The 20487-nt window shown below is 33.6% G+C and overlaps 1 protein-coding gene and 1 long non-coding RNA gene across 3 annotated transcripts in view; one reads left to right on the top strand and one right to left on the bottom strand.

The window, feature by feature from the left end:
• The window catches only part of LOC141483041 (uncharacterized), a 71625-nt gene extending 52062 nt beyond the window's left edge, over positions 1 to 19563 (top strand). The window contains exon 3 of the long non-coding RNA XR_012465870.1: positions 18940 to 19563. This is a non-coding gene — a long non-coding RNA (uncharacterized lncRNA). The remainder of the gene's footprint in view (positions 1 to 18939) is intronic.
• Positions 1 to 20487, bottom strand: part of bs (serum response factor blistered) — a 326459-nt gene that overhangs the window by 173189 nt on the left and 132783 nt on the right. The gene's annotated exons all lie outside the window — the stretch shown is intronic.

Below are 20487 nucleotides of genomic sequence, written 5' to 3'. Positions count from 1 at the left end.
GGAGAAACAAATTATAAAACTGTATTTCTCCCAGAAATGTTTTCAGTGTGTTTATAGTGTTTATAAAACAGCTATAAACATTATAGTCTTTAATTATATTTTGTAACGCCTTTTGCAAACATTACAAAACAGTTTTATAAACATTTCGGCAGTCACTATAAAAATTTTCTAACACCCTTGAACAACAGTTCCGTGAAGAATCTTATAAAATAATTGAAATACAATTTTATAAAAGTTTTTTTTTGATAATTCCAAGTAATTCCACTAGAAAAATATAATAGATATGTCACCAACTGAAAGGTTGGGGCCATTTTAATAACTTCACTTTTGTACGTATAAAACCGGTGAAGACATCGTTTGTGCTTCAAAGATTGATATTTTAACTGCGAATGAAATTTTATTGACAAATATATAGCCTATTATTAGTATTAGTAATTAGTAAAATTTGTTGTTAAAATTTTTGGAAAAAATCATCAATTGTACAAAAATTCACTCAGTTGACGTATTCATTTTTTAGTTGCAAACCAACTCAGTTTGTTCTAAATAATATAATCTTATAATATCTATGTACTTTTCATCTGCAAATATTACTATATGTGCAGTATTTCATATTTTCAACTCATCTAATGGCTCATTTAATGGCTTTTAGCTTCTATGTTGTTACCCCTATGAAGCTATTAAGAAACACTCAATCATTAATAATCCTGTTTTTAGCAAGAACAAATTTGAAACACTAGGTTACGTGGGTCTTCGTCTAAAACGAACCACTTTTCTTATTTTTTTTCCAGTGACCAATACTACACGACGTTATTAGGCCTATAGTTATTGGGACGCTAGTCAAATTAAACTTGACAAATTATACTTCATTACACGACCTCTAAACTCAATGTCAACTGGTTCTTCTAAAGTGATGCATTTCATTCTTAGCGACAGCAAATATATATTAGAGAAAGCAATTTGATTTCATAACAGTTATTTTATTGTTTTGGAATTGTAGTAAATACACCATACTATGAAATACTTGGGAAATTATCATCAAAGTGACAATATGGCAATGAAAACAAAATTGTATTTGAAAGCATTTCAATAAAATAATTTTATTAAAACTTCAGAAAGCAGTTATAAAATAATCTTGAAATAGTTTTATAAAGAGCATAAAAACCTCACAGAAAAGTGCTGTAAATCTTCTACAAAACAATTTGATTTTATAAGAGAATATGTTTTATGAGTTACTTGTAAAAAAGTTTCTGTGATAATTTCGTGACTATTTTATAACGTATTTATAATTTTATTTTATGAACGTTTCTATGACAAATTTATAAAACACTTTTATTGCCTACAACTGTGTTATATTCACGGCTCGTCTAATATAATCAATTAGAATTTTGGAAGTAATTATAAAATACCAACAAAATAAAACTGTTGTAGCACCATGAAATTATAAAACAATTTTGCTGGTTGGGCTGTCGCATCCTTACGAACGGCAACCCTCAGAAGTCGAAACTTGTGCGAGCTAAGGTTTAACAAGGGCTTACCTTTTAACGTGTGATTCCTAACACGGGTTGTACGATAGCGAGTAAAAATCGAACGTTCAGCCTGAGGCTTGAACCATCGACTCATACATCGGCCGATTGATTGAGTGACCAAAGCACCCACGTCGAACCGCCCGACTACCGACCAGTATATGAATGGATTCACTCTTTCAGTTGTGAAGAAAATGTCATAGCATCAATTCGCATGATTTTTCCAAGTTTGTTTCTGTAATTGTACTCTTGATTATAATCGGATGATATTCATACAGTTCACTTATTTGACGGTACTCCAAAGTATTTTAATGATCTACTGAAGATGTGTTACGTTATCCGTAAAAGGTACCTATTTATTGTCGCTTGCCCATCTACTAATAGCTCATATCGAGATCATAAACAACCACCCGATAGCTGCTGCCACTAACGGAAAAATTAGAAACTTTGTTGGTCCTTGACTAAGGTATTTTAATCATTTTCGGTTGGAAATCGACAATGATACTCGAACTGTGAATTTAACTTAGGGATTTTCGTAAACACTATAAGCGGTTGTAAATCACATGTCCACAGAAACGGATTCGTAATAGTGCTGATTTGGAAGGTTGAGAATTCCGTTTTCTTATCTCTTCGGAGGATATTTATATCAGTTTTTCTCCAACTGCATATGAAAACATCTTAGAATTATTAGGGTTCGATAATCGGAGGTGAGTTTTCAAGTATTCTTCCTTGTGTCATCACAGGACTACAATATATCCCATAATACGAGGAATCCAACAATAATTTAATTTCAGGCGTTTTTGTTTTATAAATTGGTGTGCCACCCAGGAAAAAAAACCGATATTATTATATGAACAGTTATTTGGGGACAAGGAAATGAGGAAATGTCACATGGGTTTTTCATCCTCTTCCTTGATGGAGCAGCGCAATAGTGCCGTATTACAGCTGGCCCTTTGGAATCGAGGCTAAGCACCGCATAACGGCATTAAGGACTTTCCTTTTAAGTGAAAATTGGATATATATTATTTTTTATACCAATACCTTCACATTTCACATTACCAATATCCTGTCTTCCGGTCAAATTTCTCTTCAGAAATTTCTAACTAGAAAATAAGTTTTCCCCCTCGTTGTGCAGAAGATTGGAAGGGTAGTTTTCTTTTTTACAAACACCCTGTCCAGTTTTCTCTGTCGTGCACGACCCCCCTCCGTGGTTGGCTATTATTTATTAGTTACGGTTTTCTTTGCACATTGCCAAACCCTGTGTGAAAATATGTCAATATATCCATTTGCCAAATTTTGAGTTTTTTTTGGGGCATTATTGTATCGTGAATAATTTATAGATTTGGATCTTCTTGCTATTACATTATATAGGGTTAATAATAAATCTGTTGGCGCCCTTGGAACATAAATCATTTGTATAACTCACCCCCTCCCCCTCGCTGTCTAAAAGCTAGCTGTGAGCAAATAACCCTATCCTGTTTATATCTAAAATACCCCACATATGAACTAATGATTGAATAAATAAGTAAGAAAAAAAATATTACGTAACAGATGTCATCGTGTTTTATGAAAAATGATTGAGAGAAATATAAGATATTCTTGAGGTTTTCCTTATTTTGAAAAAAAAAATATATCAATATCAACAGAGAATCTTCTCGAGCCTATTAACGGACAAACAGCAATTCTGAATGGGTGGTAAAAATCGTCAGGTGAAAACTAACAATTTTATTTCGAGGAAATTTTTACGAGCAGTTCAAGTATTGAAAACGAAACTTCAATCATTTAAAAAAAGTAACTCATTTATTGAATAAGAAATTACAAAAATGAGAAGTTGAAAAAAATTACAAAATTGAAGAAACTAAGAGTAAAACTTTCCCTCGGTTATCTTAAAGGCGCGATTTTGTTCCATCCTTTACATAAAAGAGGACGTATGCTTCTCCACTCACAAGCGACTTTGGTGAAATTGGTGACACGTGTGAATCGTTGTATTTGTGCCACGCGCTAGTATACGGGTGTCTACAGTATGCTGTATAATGTCCTCTGTTAGTGTTCCCACTGTGATTTGAAAGTGCATATAGATTATAACAAGTAGCCACATTTTCTCCTGCAAAATTGTCCATATCCAATCCTTCTAGAGGAAATTCGATAACATCATTCAATTTGCCTCCACTTTCCGTTGGAAATAATGTTTTTAAATGTATTACTAAAATATAGGGAAACTTGTGGATTGATAGGGACTTTATGCATTTTCTCCTTCCCTTGCATTTCGAACACGTCGGTTTTTCAATTCCATCCAAAGTTTCTTCTCTTGTAAAATAATCTAAGCATTGCCACAAACTCAATTGGTCGGTTCTTTGTGGTATGGAGAGAGACAAATCCCAGAAAGGATCAAATGTTACTGAAGAGTATCCACAGTGTGTGCATTTCATCGTGGATTTCAATTGGCCAACAAAATTATCTACAATCTTAGAGTTATGCATCCTCAAATATGTGAGCCATGACTCTTGTGCATTACCGCTGTCGCTCAATTTTTCGTCAATCTCCGTTAAGATTGGTTTAGGTTTCTCATTAATTATATTAACCTCTTCATGTAATCCTTCTAAAAGATAACGGAGAAACTCCTGGGCGTCTTGATGGGAATTACCCATGAATCGAGGAGCAAAACTTTGAATCTGATTTTTTAAGGAGGCTGTATTTACTACTTTATCAAATGAATCTTCTGACCACAACTCCTTGATGGCTTCTGCAAACGATTTTATTAAAGCACCTTTCATACTAGAAATACTAGTATTGATATCTTTCATGAATTCATCCTTTTTCAAATATTCCAATAACCATCTCGTATTTGATAAACATTGAATAACGTTGTTCATGAAACAGGTGTTACCAATATTTTTCAAACCATTTAACCCAAAGGTTTTGACTGAAGAATTTATCACTGAACAATCCGAAATATCTTTGAAACCCATTTGAGAATTTTACTGAGATGAAGTATTTTTTTCATTTGCTTTCATTTTAATTTCATAAAGTGGTTTCTTATTACCTCTTTTTCTTTATAAAATTGGTTTTCAAGAAACAAGTAAATTTCTTCAAGTTTTTTGGAATCAGAGAGAGTACCGAAAAACGAAGCTGCATTTCCTCTTTGGATGGCAATACTAATTTTCTGAATGAGAAAAGATGTGGCTCTTGATTCGTGGGTTTCATCGGTTACCTTTTTTCCAATTTCATTGATGAAAGATAAGGCTTCAGGGCCAAAAACACCAAACGTTTCAATAGCTATTGGGCGAAAGATGTAATTATTTCCCAAATTCTGATATTTTCGTAGTTTGGAACTTTCTCCTGAAGAAGCAGCAGCACCGGCTTTCGCAGAAGTAGCAGGAAGATGGCAAGTTGCTAACGTATCTACACAAGTAAAGTCCCAAACAATAGATTTACCATTTTTCCATGGAACAAGTGTCATACCATCCGACCGTTTTCCGTTGTTTCGACTTGTGCCTATGGGTTCTAAAATCGCAGGAATTTTTGCTGAAGTTAAAGCCCTTTTGATTAGATCATTAATTGCATAATAGCGAGATAAACGACCAGCGCTAAAACGGCAGCTCAACCCATAAGTACCCGATTCATCCACAAATGCACCACATTTATAAAAGTGTTGAACACACAGTGGTGTACCAAGTCGAAATCCGATGGCAAGTCTGAAAGAGTCGTCATCCAGTAGAGTCCCAAGTGATGCTATAGGAACAGCAGTTAACCAAGCACCAGATTCTTTCACAGTTATTGCGAGAAGACGAGCCTTATTTTTTGAAGTGTCAGAAGCTGTCTTCAGTAAAATACTAGTTGCTTGATCTAGTAATGGTTTATCCCATGCCCTCTGGTTTTTCATGTCTTCAATTTTCATTGTTTGGCCAATTCTAGATTCCCAAAGAGATTTTCCCCGATCAAAAACACAATCAGATATTGGCTTTGGGTATTGTAAGATAATTTCTATCAGATCGGAAACACTGCAAAATGAGGACAGAAATGATGGCAAAGCGAGTGAAGTGGCTGAACGAATTCCTAATCCTCCTCTAGAAACTGGAAGTGATGCCTGTAACCAAGTTTCGTCTTCGATACGGTTATTAGTAATGAGTTCCAGCATCCTTCTTAATTCGTCATCGATATTTTGTAATCCCTGTTCGTCATGCCAAGTAGGGCTGCACCTCAAAATATACGATAATTTTGGAATGGCTAATTAATTCTTCAATAAATGGAATGCGACATGTGTTGGTAAAATAGATAAACGTGCTGACATGACACGAAGTGATTGTAATTTTTCTTCCAAACAAAATTTTAAGGCACCAAGAAGAAACCCATTGGGTTTTTCAATCCCTCGTATACCAGGAGCTATTAGGTTAAATTGATCGATGATGTTAGGGTCCTGTTTATCCAGAAAAATGAGTTCACATTTCTCGAAATTTAGTTCAAGTCTCAGGTCTTTCGAATGACTTATTGTGTAACGAAAATTGTCTAATACCACATTTGCTTTGTCACCAATTGAACCATCATCCAGATACCAGCCGTTGAATACAGTGGATATTTTAGTTATAATATGATGAATAGAAAGACAGAACAATAGTGGTCCAAGTGGATCTCCCTGCTGTACTCCTTGTTCGGACATTATAATTTCGTTACCAAATATTAAGAAAGAAGGTTCACTGTAACATTGTTCAATAAAAAAGGATATATGTCTGGTATGGCGTTAGCCACCGAATGTAACATGAAATTCCTGTCTATAGTATTGAATGCATTCTTTAAATCAAGTTTCAGAAAAACTTTTTCAACTGGGTTAGGATTTTGATTAATATAACATCGTGCAGCATGGGCTACTGCCTCGCAACCACCATTTGTTCCGAATCCAAATTGTTGGGGACGAAATAGATTTCCAAGACTTTCTCGTAAATTGAAACAAGCAAGTTTCGCTACTAATCGTCGATAAAAATTTCCAACAGCTATAGGACGTAGACCGCCAGTCTTTTTTTTTTAACGCACATAAAGAAGCACCATATAAAATGTCGTATGACGTATGTCTTGATTGACCTTTCCAGAAAGAGGCATATTGCAAAGGTTCGTTAAAGAATTCAAAAGATGTTCGCCACAATTACCGGAACTATAACTTAGCATATCTTGAATATGGGACGGTCGCAATGAATCAAGACCTCCACAATAACCGGTGCAAAAAGATCTCACTGCTCTGAGAACATCTACGCTCGTAACTTCCAGAGGACTATGAGAAGTTGTATATTGTCCAGAATTGTATAAACTTTTAGGAGCAGGATGTTTACTTCGTAATTCTTCCAATGATGCAGCATCAAATTCAGCATGACTGTCAGTAGAACAGAGAAATCTAACAGCTGCTGTTATATCACCGTCAGAGACTTTCGAGAGTACTTGTTTTTTGAGGATGTCATTATAATTTGTATGTTTATCAGAAATTTTGGCATAACAATTAGTCGATCTCGTAATGTTATTATTGAAACTATTCAAATTTTTCTTCACTATTGTTGTGATTGAAATTTTTCGATTATCTTTAGTTCTCTGAATACTAAAACTTTTATAAGCAAACATGAGCAAATTTTTCCAAGCAGTGAAAGAATTCCTGGATACACATTCGTTAATCAATTTTGTGAGGGTAATTGCAGAGAGTAACCTTGCAGCCTTCGGAATGCGTTTAATAATATGTATATCTCCTCTCAAATTAGATAAATGGATATGAAATGGAACTTCTTTGTTTCCAGGGTCAAATTCTTCTTCGAAATCATTATCGGGATTGGAATTTTTATAGGAACTTGTAGTATTGATCAATTTAGAATGAACTTTTCGCATGTGGATTTTCAATCCTCGTATTTTGAAAAATTTTCCACATATTAAACATTCTGCTTTACCAGGTGATTGCCTTTCTTCTGTCATCAAATATAGATTAAATTGGTTTGATTTATCGTGATCGGAGTCTTTTAATTCTTATTTGACTTTCTTGTATCGTCCAAAACTTGAATGTCACCCAACGTCAGCCAAGTTGTCAATGGAATTATTTCAGAAATAAAACGTATTTCGTCAGAATAAAGCATTGTCGAAACAGTCTCAACAAATAGTTGCGTCTTTAATAGACTCCTTTGAAAGAGAACATGAGAATGGAAGACCTTTACTTCCACTAACTCCTGTTAGAGACGTAAGTTATATTAATTGTATTAATTACCTCTCCTAAGTACATAAAAACTAAACAAAAATTATACAGCGAATATATATATGTTGGGTTGGATTGAATATTTGTCGATTGTTTACGAAAGACGATTTACGCCAGTTTGTATTCTTGGACGAAACTTAGGTATTCAAAGATGTACCATTGGGCGATCGTCAAAAAGACTAAGGTTGGTGGTGCAAGGTAAATACAACCATAAAATGAAAACAAAATACACTAGCTGATTTTTTTTTTATTTCAAAATTATTGTACTTCATGCTGGATGCAGTACCAGGTTTATTCGTGGGGCAGACCTACTTATTTGTTCAAAATCAAAGAATTGTGATTACCCCGGAGAAATGAACCAACAAAATTTTCTGCATTGGTTTGAATACCAACTATTAATAAGAAGAGCCTTCGGTTATAGTGATGGATGATGCAAGTTATCATAGCACTGTTATTAATAAAGCCCCAACAGCAGCATCGAAGAAAGCTGATATCCAAGAATGGTTATCAAACAATAACATTCCCTCCGAAAATATTTTTCTCAAACCACCATTGATGAATTTAGTTGCAAATTAAAATTAGTTATTTGAGCTGAATTAATACATTAGGAATAAACCACCACTTATACAGCGTGACTCACGGTCGATGGTAGGTTAGACGTTTCTGGAAAACGCAAAGCATGATTTTTCTGAAAATTTCACCTATTCCATTTCCTTACCTGTTCTATCGATCTAAAATATTTTCAGCATTGCGGCGTTGCCACTTCCATAAAAAAGTCCTAGCAACTTTATTTTTTTAAATGGAACACCCCGTATATTAATACATTTTTGGAATTGCTTTGGTATTTTAATAATTTTTTGTTGATAATGTCCTATAGCTATCTCTATCTGTTTTCGAGATAAAAAATAAATTGTGCTAAATATGGTCCAAAACATAGCCTCAATTGAAATTAAGTACATCAGTGCTCTCAATTAATGAAAAGTTGATATTTTGATGATAGTTTAGACAAACTCGAAATAGTTAAAAAACACCAAGAAATCGACTCCATATCATACAGGGAGTGCTAAAATTACTATTATTTCCATTGTGCATGAAAGTAGTCAAAAGTTCATTTTTTCAAATGAAACCCCCTGTATATTACTCGGTAAATTAAAAGATGGTGAAAAATGCTTGAAAATGATATATCATGTTCCTATACCTAAATCGTCAAGTTTTCTCAATAAAGTCGCTTCTTTTAGAAACATCATTTTTTTTTTTTAGAATTTGGATTTAGGTAGCAGTGGAATTATCAAGCTTATAGCAGTTTGGTTACTTTTATAAGTAATTTACAAAGAGTTATCGACGGTGTTTCGAATCATCTTCCAAAATGAATGTAAATATCGATTATTCAAACGAAGTTCTTATGAAATTATTTATTATACACATGAACAAAGTGATCAAATCATTGTCAGAACGTGTAAAAAATTCAATCAAATGTATCCTGAATTAACACCAATGAACGAGAGGAAGTTTTTAAGGTTACAAAATAATTTCCTCAACTATGGCTCAAAGTTTCCAGGGAACAAGTGTACCAAAAATCAGTCATTTCTAGGTAAAAAGTAAGATTTTGTGGGCTAAAACAAGTGGAAGTACAGACCATAACAGAATAGGATGATTATAAATAAAATTGTAAACAAAATATCACATTTTCATAATAAATGCTGAAAATGTTGTCCATTACATTCTAAACCCTTCAAAATGTTTTTTTGTACGCGACTTGTGGTTGCTTTTTCAATTTCTTGGGGATTCAGATCTTCAATACTCCGCACTATTCGCCGTCGCAATTCTTCTTTGGTAGGCACTGGAGTACTGTATACCCTTTCTTTTAAAACACCCCATAGAAAAAAGTCAAGTGGCGTGAGATCGGGTGATCTCGGTGGCCAATCCCACGTCCCTAAACGCCTAAACAATGATCGTCGAAGAGTTCGTCAAGTTTCCTGGAAACTTCCTGGATGGAATGAGCTGGCGCTCCATCCAGTTGAAACCATGAATTCCTATATTCCTTTAAAGGCAAATTTTCAAGAAAATCGGTTACAGTCGTCCTTAATATTTGGAGATATATCTCTGCATTCAGTGTGTCTTCATAAATAAAAAAGCTAATTTTATTATTCTTCAGAATACAGAAAACATTCAGGTCAAATTTTTCTTGAAAACCCATTTCTTTTGTAACATGAGGATTATGATCAGCCCAAAAATGTTTATTCCTTCTATTGAAAATACCATCCTTCGTAAATTTTGATTCGTCGCTCCAAATTATTTTTGACAAAAATTCCCGATCTTCCTGTGTATGAATCAAAAGGGATTCACGAAAATGCATTCTACGTTCGAAGTCTTCTGCTTTTAGAGCTTGAACTTTCGTAAATTTATACGGATGCATTCCATGATTTTTTTAAATTCGTTGTACTAAAGCATATGATACACCTAAATCTTTTTCTGCACTGCGAATGGAAGCTTCTGGATATGCAAAAAAATAAGCCAAAACGTTAACAGTATTGTCCTCATTTGAAGTAACAGGTTTTAGTAATGTTGAAGGCGCTTTTAACATGGAGCCATAGTTAAGGAAATTATTTTGTAATCTTACAAACTTCCTCTCGTTCTTTGGTGTTAATTCAGGATACATTTGGTTGAATTTTCTACAAGTTCTGGCAATGATTTGATCACACTGTCTGTGTATAATAAATAATTTCATAAGAACTTCGTTTGAATAATCAATATTTGCATTCATTTTTGGCGATTTTTTGAAACACCGTCAATAACTATTTATCAATTACTTATAAAAGTCACCAAACTGTCATAGGCTTGATATTTCCACGGCTACCTAGAAATCAAATTCTTTAAAAATTATTTTTTGTACAACTGTTATTGAAAATCTCTTTGATAGAAACACTTCAATCAGAACACCTACCAAAAAATCATTCAGAAAAGTTCACACATGCAGTTCGTGCTATTGGTAATATTAAATCCCTGTGAAGTTACTGACGATGACGAAGTAGTATTCAGTCCAACTGTAGAAAGTCCTTCACGACTAACCAATAATCCTCCTTAAAATAACATGAGTTGGCGTATGTAGTTGTAACATATGCCTTGTAATCCAAAGATCGTGTGTTCAAATCCCATGGACCCTATAATTTTTTTTATTATCAGCAGTAACGTTTTACAAAAAATACATTTGTTAAAAGTGATTTTATTTTGCTCGTGAGTTTGCTCCACTTGCTGACGCTCGTTTTGCAATAATCCCCACTTACAAAATAAAATGCCACTTTCAACACTTTTAGGTAAAACGTGAATAACTATTTTTCCACAAAAATGGCTTTATTAAGAAAACTTGACGATTTAGGTATAGGGACATGTACATCATCTTGAAGCAGTTTTCACCATCTTTCAATTTATCGAGTTATATACAGGGGGTTTCATTTGAAAAAATGAAATTTCGACTACTTTTATGCAGAATGGAAATAATAGTAATTTTAGCACGCCCTGTATAATATGGAGTCGATTTCTTGGTGTTATTTGAATATTTCGAGTTTGTCCAAACTATCATCAAAATATCAACTTTTCATGAGTTGAGAGTACTGATGTACCTAATTTCAATTATTTACACAATTTATTTATTTACACAATTATTTCACAATTTATTTTTTATCTCGGAAACAGATAGAGATAGGTATTGGACATTATTAACATAAAAGTATCAAAATACTCGAGCTATTTCAAAAATGTATTAATATACGGGGTGTTTCATTTAAAAAAATATAATTGCTAAGACTTTTGATAGAAGTGGCAACGCCGCTATGCTGAAAATATTTTAGATCAATAGAACTGGTAAGGAAATGTGAGAGGTGAAATTTTCAGAAAAATCATGCTTTGCGTTTTCCAGAAACGTCTAACCTATCATCGACCGTGAGTCACGCTGTATATAAAGCTGATACGCTTGCAGAAAAATATGGGCATCAAGTGCTTCATCTTTCACCGTATCACTGCATGTTTAGTCCCATCGAACATATTCGGGGATTAACAAAAAACTTTTTTAGGGATAATGTGGGAATAGATGGCACTTCAGCTGACAAATCTCGGGCTGAAACTATTCGACATACCGAAGAAAACAAAATATTATATTGGGAGAGAGAAGTTGGGTTTGACAGGGAAGATGTTCAGAATAATTTTCGATTTCGATGATGATTTTGACGATGATGCTGACGAGTTGTAATTAAAACATATATACAGTTAAACGAATTTAAATAAAATATTTTATTTTTCATTACTTATTAAGAAAAAAAGGTGAAGTGTCACTCTAGTTGTATCTCAACTAAGTAAAGTTAATAGCAATAAAACAAATCAATAAATATTTGCGAAAAAATGAACATCATCAATGTGTGGAGTACAAAATTCTGTATCGATCAATAGAATAAATAATTATTACAAAAATATATTACATTAAACAATCTAATAATTGAATTCATTTTGAGATATTTGAGATTCTGTTGAAGAAAATGTGATTTGATTAACATGAATAAAAAATAGCTGAGTTTACTTATGAGTATCGACAAGTCTGTCTCAAAAATAAACAATATGTGTAGTTTTAGCGTACCCTGAAGATGAAAACTATCGCCATAACAGCAATGGTGTCTGAGAAACAGGTGTACGTGAAAAAAAAAATATTTTCTCACGTACATATACTTAATTCCACAGAAAAATCATATTTATATACACGTCTGCATTATGCTATATTGAAAAACCTATTCTATAAATACATAAACAACTTCTTGCAAAACCCATTGAAGATGGACTAGAGTTGAATAGTTAACTGAGTTATCTTAGTAAGTAGTGAATAATCTGATTGCAAACATTAAATTGAAATGATAGTTAAGTGAAATCAAGTTTGAGAGGTATGTTGATGTTCTATTTAACTAGCCATAATTTTTGAAATTCTGATTGATAATTTCGAAATAATTATTCATTAATTTTGAAATTGATCATATTTCTTAAGCAATCATGATTTGAAAAAGTGCTTCAAATAATTAAATTGATTGCTAACAGTTCTGATCTGTGCGGTCCAAACGTAAAGGATAAATTAATTTTCCGCGGCATGGAAAATCTCCAGCTCTCATTAATGAACTGAAACTATTTGAAAATATGCGGGAGGCAGCACATTCTTTCTAGGACTTCCATACCGAATGAATTTCATTTTTAGTAGTTGATTATTGTTCAATGATGAACCACCGAAAAATGGTAAGGAAAATGATGCAGAGGAATTTGAGAAAGAAAGAAATGTTGTCATCGACAACTACGATGATGGTAGAGAGGAAAATGATGTTGTGAATCATGGTGCAGAAACGTTGAATGAAGAAATTGTCAAATTTTTCCAAGTGAGTTCCCTTGGACAAAATGCTTTTCTGGAAGAAATGAAATGTTTTCTTCATGTCTGTCCCCTTTTCGTCTGTATGTGTGTATTCATGTGTGTATCACGATCTTAGGAAATAATCTACAGTGTCCCCCCCTCTCATTTTTTGAACGGGTTAACTCAAAAAATGAAAATTTTGGATAATGAACTTAATGCATGACTACTTTTGCATGACTACTTTATTTTGAAGTGAAATTGACAGATGAAACTTTAAAGATGGCTACGGGGCGCCATCTGGTAAAATAAAATTAAATGGAAAGGGGGGTCGTGTGACACTTCTTTTTGGCAAATGCCTCACAACCCTAGAATATACTGTCGATATCGTCAACTACTACAAAATGGCGGAACTTTTAATAATTGCCTGAATACATTGACATTCAACTACATAATATGGGGTACTAAGCTTGAGGTCAGTTTAGAAGATGCTCGAAATGGTTGCCTTAAACTTCTTGACATATGAAGAGCCTATCCGATATTTCACGCCGAACACAGTAACGTCAATATATCTACAAATATTTATTATTCTTCGCCGTACATCCAATATTTAAGCAGGTTCAGTTTCGTACACTTTTTGCTTTGAATAGCCCCATAAAAAAGTCCAAAGGTGTTAAATCTGACGAGCGGGCTGACCATTCTGTAGGACCTCGACGGCCAAAATATCCAAATAGTTTCTTACTTGTCTGGAGTAATATGGTGGTACTCCATCTTGCTGGAATACAATATCCATATCGAATTCATTAGGATTTGCTTCGACGATTTCAGTGATGAGAGGGTCAACAGTAGTTTCCAGCATATTCAAATATAGTTCCCCTGTTGAATTTTGATCAATAAATAGAGGAACTACAATATGGTTTCCCAACATTCCTGACCAAACATTAATTTTTTCTGGATATTGGGTATGTATTTTCCGGAAAACTTCAATAACGGCTATTTTGTCTGTGCACATTGCCGTTTAGAAAAAATGTACATTTGTTACTGAAACAAATGTTGTTGAGATAGGTAGGATGCCTTGCAATAGTTTCCGTCATGATTTCGAAGAATTCTGTTCATCGATCATGGTCATCTTCGGTTAATTGGTGTATCATTTTAATTATGTATGGATAATAACAATTCTCTTCACAGTCTCCACACAGTGAAAGGAGACACCTCACAAACATTCGCGACGGAATAAGTAGACTGTTCAGGATTTAGTACCATCTCACCACTTGCTGTTCTTCCGGAATGGACGGATGACCTGGGGGCTTTTTATTATATACACTACCGGTAGTTGTGAATTTGGGTACATGTCCACTCAAATATTTTCTACAGATAGGACGATTCGGAAAACGTTCACTGAGAATCCTTTCGGTCTCGTGAAAGTTACGCGTCGCGTCGTAAATAAAAATCACTTCAATTTTTTCTTCCAATGGACGAGAATTGACCATTTTAGAGATTGTTGACGTGGTACCTTTCTACTAGTGAAACCGAAAACTAAGTAAGAAAATTCTAACTCTAACTGAACAATGATGTTCATTGTCGTACTGAAATTTTTTGACGTTTTTATAAACAGAACATAACTTAACAAACCTTATCAAATTGTTGGAATTGCCATATGGCAGATAAAAAGGAATATTTCTAGAAATATCAATATTAATGTGTTTGTCTTCAGGAAATTATTAAATGATTCGCCATTTTGTAGTAGGTGAAGATATTGACTTCATATTCTACAGTTGTGAAGTATTCGTCAGGAGCTTCAAAATGATGTGTCACAAGCCCCCTTTCCATTCAATTTTTTTTCACAGATGACGCCCAGTCGCCATCTTAAAAGTGTCATATATCAATTTCACTTCAAAATAAAGTACTCATGGATTAATTTCATTATCCCAAATTTCAATTTTTTGAGTTGACCCGTTCAAAAAATAAAAGGGGGGGCATTAAAGAAATGCACTGTATATCGATTCAGATTTGGCACTGATTTGAAGTTGTATATATTGTTTGTGAAAAATATGGAAATTTGGAAAGAATATGATAGTATAGACGCGTATTATTTAATTCAGTATTCTTATGTTATCACCATTTCTCTACGACATGTTTGTTTCTACAAGTTATAATTTGTTTTTTCAAACTTTGATTCTTTTTAAAAATATGTCTATAAATAAAAACTCAAGTTTTTCAGTATTTTCCTCGGGAATTAATGAAGAAAATTATTTTGCTCTTACTTTTCGATCGCGCCTCATAGTGAAAAAGGCACCTCCCATGGAGTGAAACGATTTGTTTTCACGCTTATCGAAATAAACTATGGGCAGATAAAAGAGATAATTTATCGCCGAATTGCAATTAAAAAACTTTTTCACGCACCATTTGCATCCGATAGGTGTGCGTGAAAACACACACTAAAGTACTGGACTCAGTTTGCATTTTAATCAATGCAAAATAAAATGACGAAATAACGCTAAATCATGACCGTACACCGACTATAACAAATGATTTACTCAACAATCAAATGATTATTTGTTCCAACGCACGAACGATCCGAACGACGTCAGTTAAATTTTAATTGAATCTGGTTTTTATAATGACGAATTCTGAAAGAAGCGAACTGGGCTTTGCTTTTGAATTCAAAATATCTTAAGCGCTGGCGTCTCAAGAGAACGTTCAATACCTGTGGCGTTGATGATTACAGACTAGTGACGAGGAAGTATCGCGCGAATGAGATTATTCTTATCAATATTATTGATGAAGTATAATTATACACAAATTAATATTACTGGAGATTTTTCCCAACACCAAACTATTATTTTTAACACATCTACACGTGTTTCGATCACCAAGAGATCATCTTCAAGAGGAAGATCAAACTAATCATACTTACAAAGTTATCATTATTTATACCATAGCTACCTGTTCTCGGTACCAGTGTTTTAAATTAATTTCACAATATTGCCTAACTAGTCTCAAATTAATTTTATAATGTGTCCTTATGTAATAGTCAGGTAAATCTAATAAATAAAATATTATTTTAACGAGCTACATAGTATACTATTAGGTATTGGTCCACCATCGTTATTCATAATATTATTATGTTTAATTATTTCTACACTCTCATAGGCATCTAGATGCCTGTTGTTAACTTGTCTAACTAATCTTAATGAACTGAAGTCTATGGAATGGTATTGTTGCAAAATATGATGGGCGACTGCCGATTTTTCAGGTCTTCCCTATTTTAAATGTGCTAAGTGTTCCTTTTATCTTATTTTAATAGATCTTTTTCTCTGTCCATAATATTTTGCATCGCAGTCCCTGCATTTACTTTCGTAAATTTCAGATTTTTTTAAATTATCGACTTTGTCTTTTGGACTTCCTAAAAGGCTCTGTAGTGTATGACTTGTTTTAAAAACCACCTTCATACCTAGTTCTTTGAAAATATTTCCAAAGTCTTTCGTGTATTGGTGGTATGGAACTGAGATATATTCATCTTCGTTTTTGTCCTTTTTTAAAGTCGAGATTTCGTTCATTCTTAAAGTAAGGAATTTGAAGGCTTGTTATTGCGGAACAAGGTTTTAGTATAAAAAACTCCTTAGAGTTCATACAACATACAGAAAACATCGTTTTGCAAGAAAGTGAGATTTTGATTTCTTTTGATGTTAGTTCTTTATTTCCTAGCGTCCCAATTCCACAGACCTTGCAATACCTCAGGGAATTACTAGAGAAAAATTATTTCAATAATAACGAAATTGATAAATTCGTTTCTCTCACTAATTTGTGTTTGAAACAAAACCGGTTCCAGGTAGAAGGTTGCTTTTATGAACAACAGGAGAGAACGGCTATATGTAACCCCTTGTCCCCCTATCTGGCAAACCTGTTCATGAGCAGATTCGAAATGGAAACCAAAGAAAAGTCAAAGTATTTTGCTAGGATATGGCTAAGGTATGTGGATGATGTTTTCGCGATATTCGATAACAAAAAACCGAATATTGAGGACTTTGTTTCCTTTTTAAATAATAGAGTTCATCAATAAAGTTCACGTATGAGTTAGAAAATAAAGGACAACTTCCATTTCTTGGCGTTTTGGTAATGAGGAGCCAATATGGAGGGCAAGAACACGATGTATTTAGAAAAGAAACAAGCACGTACAGGTACATTACTGGAGTTCACATCACTGTGGGTAGCGCAAACGTGTTGGGCTGAATTTTCTAGTGCATCGTCTTTTGACGTTTCCCCTCACACATGAGAGGTTCACAAAAGAAAAACGTACAATACAGGAAATAGCAGCCACTAACGGTTTCTCGAGTTGTAGATGACCTAATAGAAAAGAAGAAGTTTAGATTAAGAATGAACAAAATCTCGACTTTCAAAAAAGACAAAACCAAGATAAATATATCTGTTCCATACCACCAATACACGAAGAACTTTGGACTTTCAAGGAACTAGGTATGAAGGTGGTTTCTAAAACAAGTCATACACTAGCCTTTTAGGAAGTCCAAAAGACATAGCCGAAAATTCAAAAATATCTGGAATTTACGAAATTAAATGTAAGGACTGCGATGCAAAATATTATGGACCGACAAAAAGATGTATTAAAATAATATATGAGAAACACTCAGCACACTTAAAATATGAGAAACACTCAGCACACTTAAAATATGGAAGACCTGAAAAATCAGCAGTCGCCCTTCATATTTTGCAACAAAACCATTCCATAAACTTCAGTTCATTAACATAAGTTAGACAAGTTAACAATAACAGGCATCTAGATTCCTATGAGAGTGTAGAAATAAACATTATTTCTGGTGGTCCGATACCTAATAGTATACTATATATTTTTTATTTTAGCTGACTATTACATAAGGACACATTGTAAAATTAATTTAAGACTAGTAGGTAAGGCTACATTGTGAAATTAATTTTAAATAGCTTATAACATTTCAAATATTACTGAAGTTTTTTCCCAACACCAAACCGTTATTTCAACACCTCCACACGTGTTTCGATCACCAAGTGATCAGCTTCAAGAGAAATATCAAACATTTTAATTATTGGATTCACCTGACTATTACATAAGGACACAGTGTAAAATTAATTTAAGGATAGTACATAAGGCAATATTATTTATTTCAAGTATTAGATTTACCTGAATATCACATAAGAACACTCAAAACGCAGGTACCTAGAAAAGGTATCTATGGTATAAATAAGGATAACTTTGTAAGTATGATTAGTTTGATCTTCCTCTTGAAGATGGTCACTTGGTGATCGAAACACGTGTCGAGATGTTGAAATAACAGTTTGGTGTTGGGATAAAACTCCAGTAATATTCATCACTATACCAAAGGTTGTTTAAAAAAAACGAAAATGGCCGAGCTCTGGTAAATACGTCTAATCTCAACGGCTGCCACAGACAAAGTGAACAATGATAACTGACAATTGCAGGGGCATGCCTACAAACATATTAAAATAAACCCTCGTACATTACAAAACATCAAAATTAAATGAAACATTTAATGATTTTAAATGAACTAATTCTGCTACAAAATTTAACAATTTAATGTACTCCAGTATATGAAAGCGTTTGGAATTAAAAAAAATATTCATTTCTGGCCCGATTTTTTTCAGTACTATTTTGACATAGATGTTTTTATGAGCGGTTTCAAAAGTTTTATGAATTTTGTATCACATTCCGTAATTATAAGGCGAGCCCGGCAGTTTCGTGGACCTCCCAAAAACCGAACGTCTTCGTTAATAAATAGAAGCCATCATACTTGTTTCTCTTGTTACAGAAAGCATATGTGGGCGAGAAGAGAGAAATTCAACAGCATCTCATCCGTGAAGGACCAGAAAACCTGTCCCATGACCGACGACCATCGACCACTGACATATTAATGTAATCTAGATAGCCGACAAACGCTCGATTGCGTTTGTTTCGATTTTATCCTGGCACACTAGATAAATCAACCAGTTACATTAATTATAACAGTTTGTGTAACTTGTTTATTTCAGAACGAAAATTAATTTCGAATGCAATTTGTTAATATGTTTTTCCTGAGGAATGCGGTTTTGCAGGATTCAGAATAGACTTGCGAGATTTATTTGTACCATTTTGAAAGTAGGGTAAAGCTATTTTGTGTTAGGGCAGGTCAGATTAAAGGCCAACTTTGAAATATTATGATTAGGGATATATACTGGCTATCGAAGGTGATTAATTTGTTGTACAGTTATTAGTTTCGTGGGTTTCTGTGGTTCGAAACTGTTGGATCCATACTTTTTTATTTTTCAGAAGTTGGATGACAGTCGATGCATTTCGGGTATGTATATGTATGTCACATTATGTAAGTAGAAATATTTCATACGAAACTAAGAAAAAAGATTATGGCGATACAATGTTTAATTACACATTGGAAGTATCGAAAAGAGGTTCAAATGAGAGCCAATTAAAACAGTTCTCTTCTATAATTAGACCTCCTCCTCAACTATAAAATTAATCACTTGCGTCCGGATTATTTTCTCTTTCATCAGACTTAGCGAGACCTTCATAGATTGTGTTTCTTTCAAATAACGATGAGTGATAAACTGTTCAATAATAAGGATTTCTAATGAAACCTCTGAAGCTAAAATGAAATTTTTCAACTGATAGAAGAGTCATCGACTAAATGATGTTTATACTAAATGTGTTTGAAGAAGTTTTTTATTGATTGTGTAAGGTTTGAGCTTTCGATAACAAAAATATTACTAGGCGTTTTTATAGTTACTCCCACGGTTTCAAATTCTTTATCAGTATTACTTATCACTTCTCTATTTTTCAATACTACAATGATGAAAAATTTTAGGACTAGGCCAGAGCCTAGAACAGAGTTTTACAGCGATAAACTGCTTCTTCGCAACGGCGACAAAACTGATAACCATGAAACATCTAGTTGTCATTATTATTTAATCACACCCGACTCTCAAAAATAGTTCAAGTAAACGATATAGTGCAACCTACCTTACAACAGCTCCACTTTAATATTATAGTTAGGGAGCTAATTAATTTTGTTATTCAATAATAATTTCTGATTATATAAAAATATTCCTTATTCCTTTTCTGCCAGTCTTCTTCAGTAATATTAGATACTTCTTCTTCAATTAGATCTATACCTTCTCATCAAATTTTGTTTGCATGCATGTTAGGCGTATACATTCTTGAACGATCAGTCCACGTTTTGGTTACTGTGTCGTGGGTGTCATACCAAGTTTTGTCCGAATAGAAAATTTGCCGTTGTTCTTGTCTATATTTAGTTATTTATTCAAGTATTTGTTCCGCAATTCCACTATTCTTCTACTTTCCATAA

Source organism: Leptinotarsa decemlineata, unplaced genomic scaffold (genome assembly GCF_025532065.1).
Source record: "Leptinotarsa decemlineata unplaced genomic scaffold, Ldec_3_MD MMD2_tig00002159_RagTag_RagTag, whole genome shotgun sequence".
Classification (NCBI taxonomy): domain Eukaryota; kingdom Metazoa; phylum Arthropoda; class Insecta; order Coleoptera; family Chrysomelidae; genus Leptinotarsa; species Leptinotarsa decemlineata.
This window is presented reverse-complemented; position numbering and strand designations above follow the sequence as displayed.